The sequence below is a fragment of the Montipora foliosa genome, chromosome 4 (assembly GCF_036669935.1).
Source record: "Montipora foliosa isolate CH-2021 chromosome 4, ASM3666993v2, whole genome shotgun sequence".
NCBI lineage: Eukaryota > Metazoa > Cnidaria > Anthozoa > Scleractinia > Acroporidae > Montipora > Montipora foliosa.
Window position 1 is genome coordinate 18668591 of NC_090872.1, and position 6489 is coordinate 18675079.

At 38.2% G+C, this 6489-nt stretch overlaps 1 protein-coding gene across 1 annotated transcript in view; it reads left to right on the plus strand.

The window, feature by feature from the left end:
- LOC138000149 (motile sperm domain-containing protein 2-like) overlaps positions 1-6489 on the plus strand; it is a 36201-nt gene that overhangs the window by 21369 nt on the left and 8343 nt on the right. The window lies entirely within an intron of this gene.

Here is a 6489-nt window from a genome sequence, read left to right on the forward strand (position 1 = left end):
CTGGGTGGAGAGAGGCACCGTGAGAGTGAAGTGTCTTGCCTAAGAACACAACGTTCTCATTCGAGGGCGGCGCTTATTTAAAAATTGGACGTCACACAGAAATATTTCTGTACGGAGATTAACAAAAACGTCTTTTGATATTCTAACGGCATTTTACTTAAGGTGGCTGAACACAGTTTTTCCGTGGTCGGTGGTATTTATTGAAGGCCGGCATGGATTTTGAAAAACAAAACAAATATGGCGACTATTGCGAAAACTTGTGGAAATAAATGTTGTGGTTCTTTGGAAGTAACTAGACGCTCCGTGTGCGTAAACTGGGTTGCCTGTGGTACGTGTTACGCAAAAACAGAAGGCACTGATTTGGGTGGTATTGCAGCGTTCCAGCAATTTTTTTTAAGTGGGGGGTTGGGAGGTGATGTAGACCATTTGAGGGGTCACCCAGACGTCATGCCAGCAATGGCCCTTTGGCTCACGCGTTCACACGTTGACTTATTTTGTAATGTCGTGTCCCGTTTTGAAGTCTTTTACTTTTTTAAGCTTCGGTAATAAATTCAGTTCAAAGATAACAAAACACGTTCTTGAGAGAAACTCACTCGTTTCTTCTTTAAAGGGGTTATGTTACTCAAAATGATATAATTCCATGATTTGGGATGCAGGGATGGCGCAGTGGTGAGAGCACTCGCCTCCCACCAATGTGGCTCGATTTCGATTGCCAGACTCCGCGTCTTATGTGGGTTGAGTTTGTTGGTTCTCTGCTCTGCATTTTCGAGTTTTAAACTCGTGATTAACGAAAGATATTCCCGAAACACCCTAAAATAATGTGACATAGCCCCTTTAAGTGAAATAGTCTTCAAAAAAACTACTGCAAATTACTCTGACGGACGTTTTCCTGCATGTCATGCATGTCTAGAGTTGCACTAAGCAAACGCTTATGCCACACACTAAGGAAGGACTGAACATGTTGTTTCCGCTTCATAATTTCTCTTATTTCCAGTCTAATCTATGACAGGTCAATTTTTTTTTTGGTTTACGTCTGCACCAAATTGTATTGCGAAAGCCGGAGGTTACGGTGTAGCATTTTTGTTCCGCGGGGTTTAATTTTTGCGGATTTTGCGGATTTTGCGGATGTACTTGATCCGCAAAAATAAGTTCCAGCAGAAAAAAACACCAGCAAAATTAAAGCCGTAAAAATTTCCGTTAATATAACTAAAAATGGCCTTTCATCCACATACAGTGGGGTCAAAAAGATCGTTTATTTTGTTATTTGCATTGACAAAAAGCAATTGGAGTTTGCTACAAACAAAACGAGATAAAAGGTTAAGACAACAGTTTTCCAGTCTGATGCATAAGAAACGAACTCAAAGCATCCAATCAAAAGGTCACGTTAACCTTCACTAAGGCCTCCATGATGCCACGTTTTTTCCACGTTCTTGATGATTGAGAGGTTTTTTACCAAAAACTAATAGACTTTGAAAATAGTCTTTCTGCTTGAAAAGAAAACCGCAAAAACTAGTTCCCAGCGGAAATTTCAGTCCGAATTCTCGCGGCAAAAATTTGCTCCCGCAAACCTAAAAAAATCGCCAATCCGCAAAATTTTCATGCTACACGGTAACAGTAAAAGGCAAGCCAAAAGCCAGATGAAGAAAAAATAACATAGTTTTTATATAAAACTCAGAATTTCGAATTCTCAGCGAAAGATTAATGACAGTCGATCGTAAAAACACTAAAATTCCTGGGGAAGGACACGATGTTCTGTCAGAAGGAAGAAATTTAAAATCATTTGCTAGGCAGCCACAAAGGTGCACGTGATCACCCTGTGTCAAAGTTCTTGTTTACAATGAATGAGGAATGTTAATCGTTCGTCGCTTTTTTAGTTAAACAACGTACTTTTTAGCCAAGAAACTTACGTCTTTCGTTTTTTAATTTTGTTGTAATATTTAACTGAATATTTATATTTCATCCGTCTTGGTCGGGAAGCCTTCTTTGTCAGGTTATTGACCCGAGACTGGACTCTTCTCTGGAACAATGTTGATCAATCCCTTCAATGAAGAACCATTTCTTTCAATAATGAAGCAAAAAAATGGACAACAAGCTTTCTTTCAAATAATTCTTGACTAACAAGAATTAGTCAAATTTCAAATTGTTTTTTACCTGGAGACTGTGCAGAGTTGAGTACAAATAAAGAAAATTATAAATAGCCAGAAAATTGTAAACACAGACTACTCAAGGTGCCGTTTTGTTTCAGTGTTGTACATGACAGCACAGTTAATAAAATATTAACGAGAACTCGACGAAGAGGTAAATCAGCGACTAAATTTCCTGTGCGAATGGCAATGTTTATTTCAAGCTTCTTATGCAAATTTTTGACAGAGAATATTAAATTACACAAAATACTCCACTTAATTAAAGGTCGTTAAAAAGCTTTATTTTTGGGCGTTCATTTGGACGAAAAATGTCACAAAAGCCTTTTCGAGCGTAAAAGTTATTGAAAGAAACAAAATATTTGCTATTAGCGGCAAAAACCCTTCTATTTTTATTGCATGCATGCAAACAAGAAACAACAGCAATTAAATAAATTTCAGTCTCACAGTTCAGGATCTTAAAACCTTTTCGTAAGAACCTTGACCGTGAATAATGCAACACAAACGAGACAACAAGCTTTCTTTCAAAAAGTTCTTGACTGTCACGTTTCCAATTTTTTCTTTACCTGAAGACAGTGCAGAGTTGAGTACAAAATAAATGTAAATGGCCAGACAACTGAGATGCGACTTCATTAAACAATGTTATGCATTCAAGGCGTTCGATTCATTTACACCCATACAAAGCTCACTTTGTGATACAGCTATTTACTGGGTTGCCAACCCAGTCGGAATCTGTCTTTAATTTCGTCGTTTTTTTACTGGGTTGCCAAACCCAGTCGGAAAATGGGTAGATTTCCGTTTTAGTATTTTTTTCCGTGTCGGTAAAAGTCTTGCCTGTCACTCCCCTGCTAAGTGATGTGTTTGTGCATAGAGTCTTCTCTGCGTATTTTGTTAGGTTTGAGGGGGCTGGGGTAATGCGTAGCTTGCTCTGCACAATTAACCTGTAATGGCGTCGGAAGTCATTGTAACGCGAATGACGTTTTAGTACATCTTTAAAGAAAATATACCCATATGGAACTCAAGAATGGAACGTCAAGACAGGAGGTGAAACATAAAGATCTGGAATCTTAAAAGCGACGAGTAATGGACTTCGATAGCGTGAATCTTTCGCCCGTCGAGCCGAAATCAAAATGAGCTGTACTTTTAATATTTCGCCAAGGTGGTGTTACGTACAACACTGAAACCAAATGGAAATTTCTCTGGTATCTTACGGGTGCAACAAAGATAGAGAAGGAATCGAACACCACAAGTAGATCTGTGATCTCTGTTGTGTCTCACAGTGTTTACTGAAGTCGCATCTATTTAAAGTTTGCCCGTTTGTCTGGCAAGTAACATTCATTTTGTACTCAACTCTGCAAAAGTTAAAAAAAACTGGAAATGTGACAGTGAAAAATTATTTGAATGAAAGCTTGTTGTCTCTTTTGTGCTTTATTATGTACGGTCAAGGTTCTTTCGAAAAGGGTTTGATGTGAACTGTCAGAAATTTATTTAATTGCATATGCTCAGTGATTCTGTGTTTCGCTTGCACGCACGCAACTGAAATAGGAAGGGTTTCTTGCCTCTTATAGCAAATATGTTGCTTGTTTCGATAAATGTTTCGCTGGAAAATATTTTTGTGAAATTTCCAGCTTTTGTAAATTTATCATGTTGTGTAATTTTCGAGCTTAGTAAATTTGCATACATGTGTTGAAATGTGATACGGGGAGAATTTTTGTGGTAGCGCATAAGTCACGAAAATAAACAGGTCTGTTGGAAGCGTGCTTGAGTTTCAACAAAATGACCCTCAAAGTCGGCAAAAGATTGTGACGCTGATGAATAATAAAGTAGCCGCTATTACCAAAACGATGGAATTACCTGGTGATAAATAACCTTGTCTTGGAGAGTAAATTTTTGATTTTCTAAAAACAATGGTCAACCTCTGAGAGTTGGGCGATTGTGATCTTTGTGTTGAATTCGCACATTTCTTGTCAAAATTTATAACAATTGAAAGAAAAATAGAACTAACAAAAACAAAAACCCGGTATATAAGCATCATTTAACACAGATGCTTCACTGTTTCGCGAGTAAACATGCCACGGTAACTTGATCGCTGCGCCCGCTGAATTCAATGTGCAATTTACTCGGTGCAGCGAAAAGTACAATTACAACAACACAACTAAAATCTCCCAAAGTGTTTTTCGCTGATGGTAACTTTTTATATTCGTGGTTCAAAATTAATGTTGTTTTCATGTCGTAAATAGGCCACTTGCACTAAGAGGTCACACGTGTGACCAATGCTTCCCTTAAACAGTGAGTTGTAATCTTGCTGTTGCCAAAAATTGACAGAACACATAAAAATTATCTTACACGCGAAATTTGAGAGGAAACGCATTTAAGTGAGATATTTTATGGTACTTTGATTTTTCAACAAAGTAGCATGATTTGTCTTGGCCGCCATGTTGGAGGGCATACTCTTGCCCTCCAACATGGCGGCCAAAACTACTTTTGCTTATATCTTGTTAAATGTTTAATAGTTGAGTTCAGGTGTGCCATAAACGTTACCACATCATCTTTTCAACATTTTCCTTGAAGTTCAAGAGCAAAATTTGTGTCAGAAAGCGGTAATTCATAATTTTAAAAAAATCAAGTTTTGGTCACGTGACCAGTTACGGACTTTCTCATTTTAAGCAAATGGTGCGGGTTTGAAAAACCAAATCACTATTATTTTGTTTAAGAGATGACCCACTAATAGTGTTTCGAAGGCAAAATCATGTAACTTTCATCTTCTTAAAAACGATGTCGCATGACCTCTTAGTGCAAGAGGCCTATTTTGTTACCGATGGCAAAATATTTTATTCTCGATCGACCGTCCTGAAACTTCCTTCTGCTCTTCTTAAAAACTGTGTATCCATATTTACTTACTTTTACATCAATAATTGTTTTGCATAAAGCAAGCTAACAAAATCTGTATCTTGCTTGGTTCGCATTTGATAGCATTAAAATATAATTTTCGGTCATACGCTTCTGTTACTGAGTGATATATTTCTTAGGTCGCCCATCCAGTTAATAACCCTGCCGGATAGGGATAAACTTCACCTTTCAAGTTTTGTTTACAAAGCTGTGAGATGCTGTCAGTGCACGCTTGCACTTGTGATAGAAAGAAGTTGCATGATCAACAAGTCAGCCCAGAAGCCAATGTTTCTCGATTCCCTTTTATTTTCTTCAATCTCTCTGGGTTCAGTACTTTGCTAGTAACGACATGTCTTCTCAAGGGGCTATTTATCTAAGACTTCTACCATGGCGCTACAATGATAGACAATACCAAAACAATATCGTGTACTGTTAGACATACATATTACGCAAAGACAACTGTCAATATGTCATCCCAGAAGACAATGTTTTTCACTTCCCATTTATTTTCTTCAATCTTTCTGGGTTCAGTACTTTGCTAGTAACCACATGCCTTCTCAGGCTATTTACCCAAGACTTCTACTATGGCACTACAGTGATAGGCAAAACCAAAACAATATCGTGCACTGTTAGAGCTACATATTACGCAAGGACAACTTGAATCTCCTGGAAGAAAACACACAGCTCCGTTGACATTATGGAATAAATCGCTGTGTTACTTCACTACCACACGTAAGCAATGCCAGGGCTCGAAATTGCGACTAAATGTTTCCCTTTGCGACTAAAATATCTGGAGAAGTCGCAAATTTGCGACTTGTTGTCACCTTCGTTCTTGCGAAACAAAAGGATTAGCAGTTGCCACTTTGCTGCTACTTTTGCTAAAATAGATAAATAAATAAATAAATGACCAAATTATTTTGTTTCTCGCTGTGAATTTTCTCTGAAGGTATCGTAATTGTATAGTAATTTAGCTGCGATGTTACGTGCACAGCTCCATTCCTTCGATCATTCGCCATTTTCAGCAGTTTCTTTACACACAAGTATTGCGGGCTCATATTTTTTTGCTAAACCGCTGACAACACAATGCAGCGCGGCGATTTTGCGACTAAAATTTACGAAATTGCGACTAATTTTCCTAGCTTATCGCAAAATGCGACTGGATTTTTTCGTTAATTTCGAGCCCTGAATGCGTGTCACTTTTTTTAAAGAGGACAGGAATTTCTTCTTTCTGACAAATGATTAATTAATAGGCCGGTAGCCAGGTTTTTAACCTCAGAAAAGGATCTGTTTCGTCGTACGAACGTGTGAGGATTTGTGAGCCATAGGGACTTTGCTGGTATGACTTCTGGGTGCGCCCTTAAATGGTCTTTAATGACCCCCCCAACTTGAAAAAAATTGCCTGGAACGCTGCACGTACCACAGGCAACCCAGTGTACCCTCACGGAGGGTCTAGTTATTT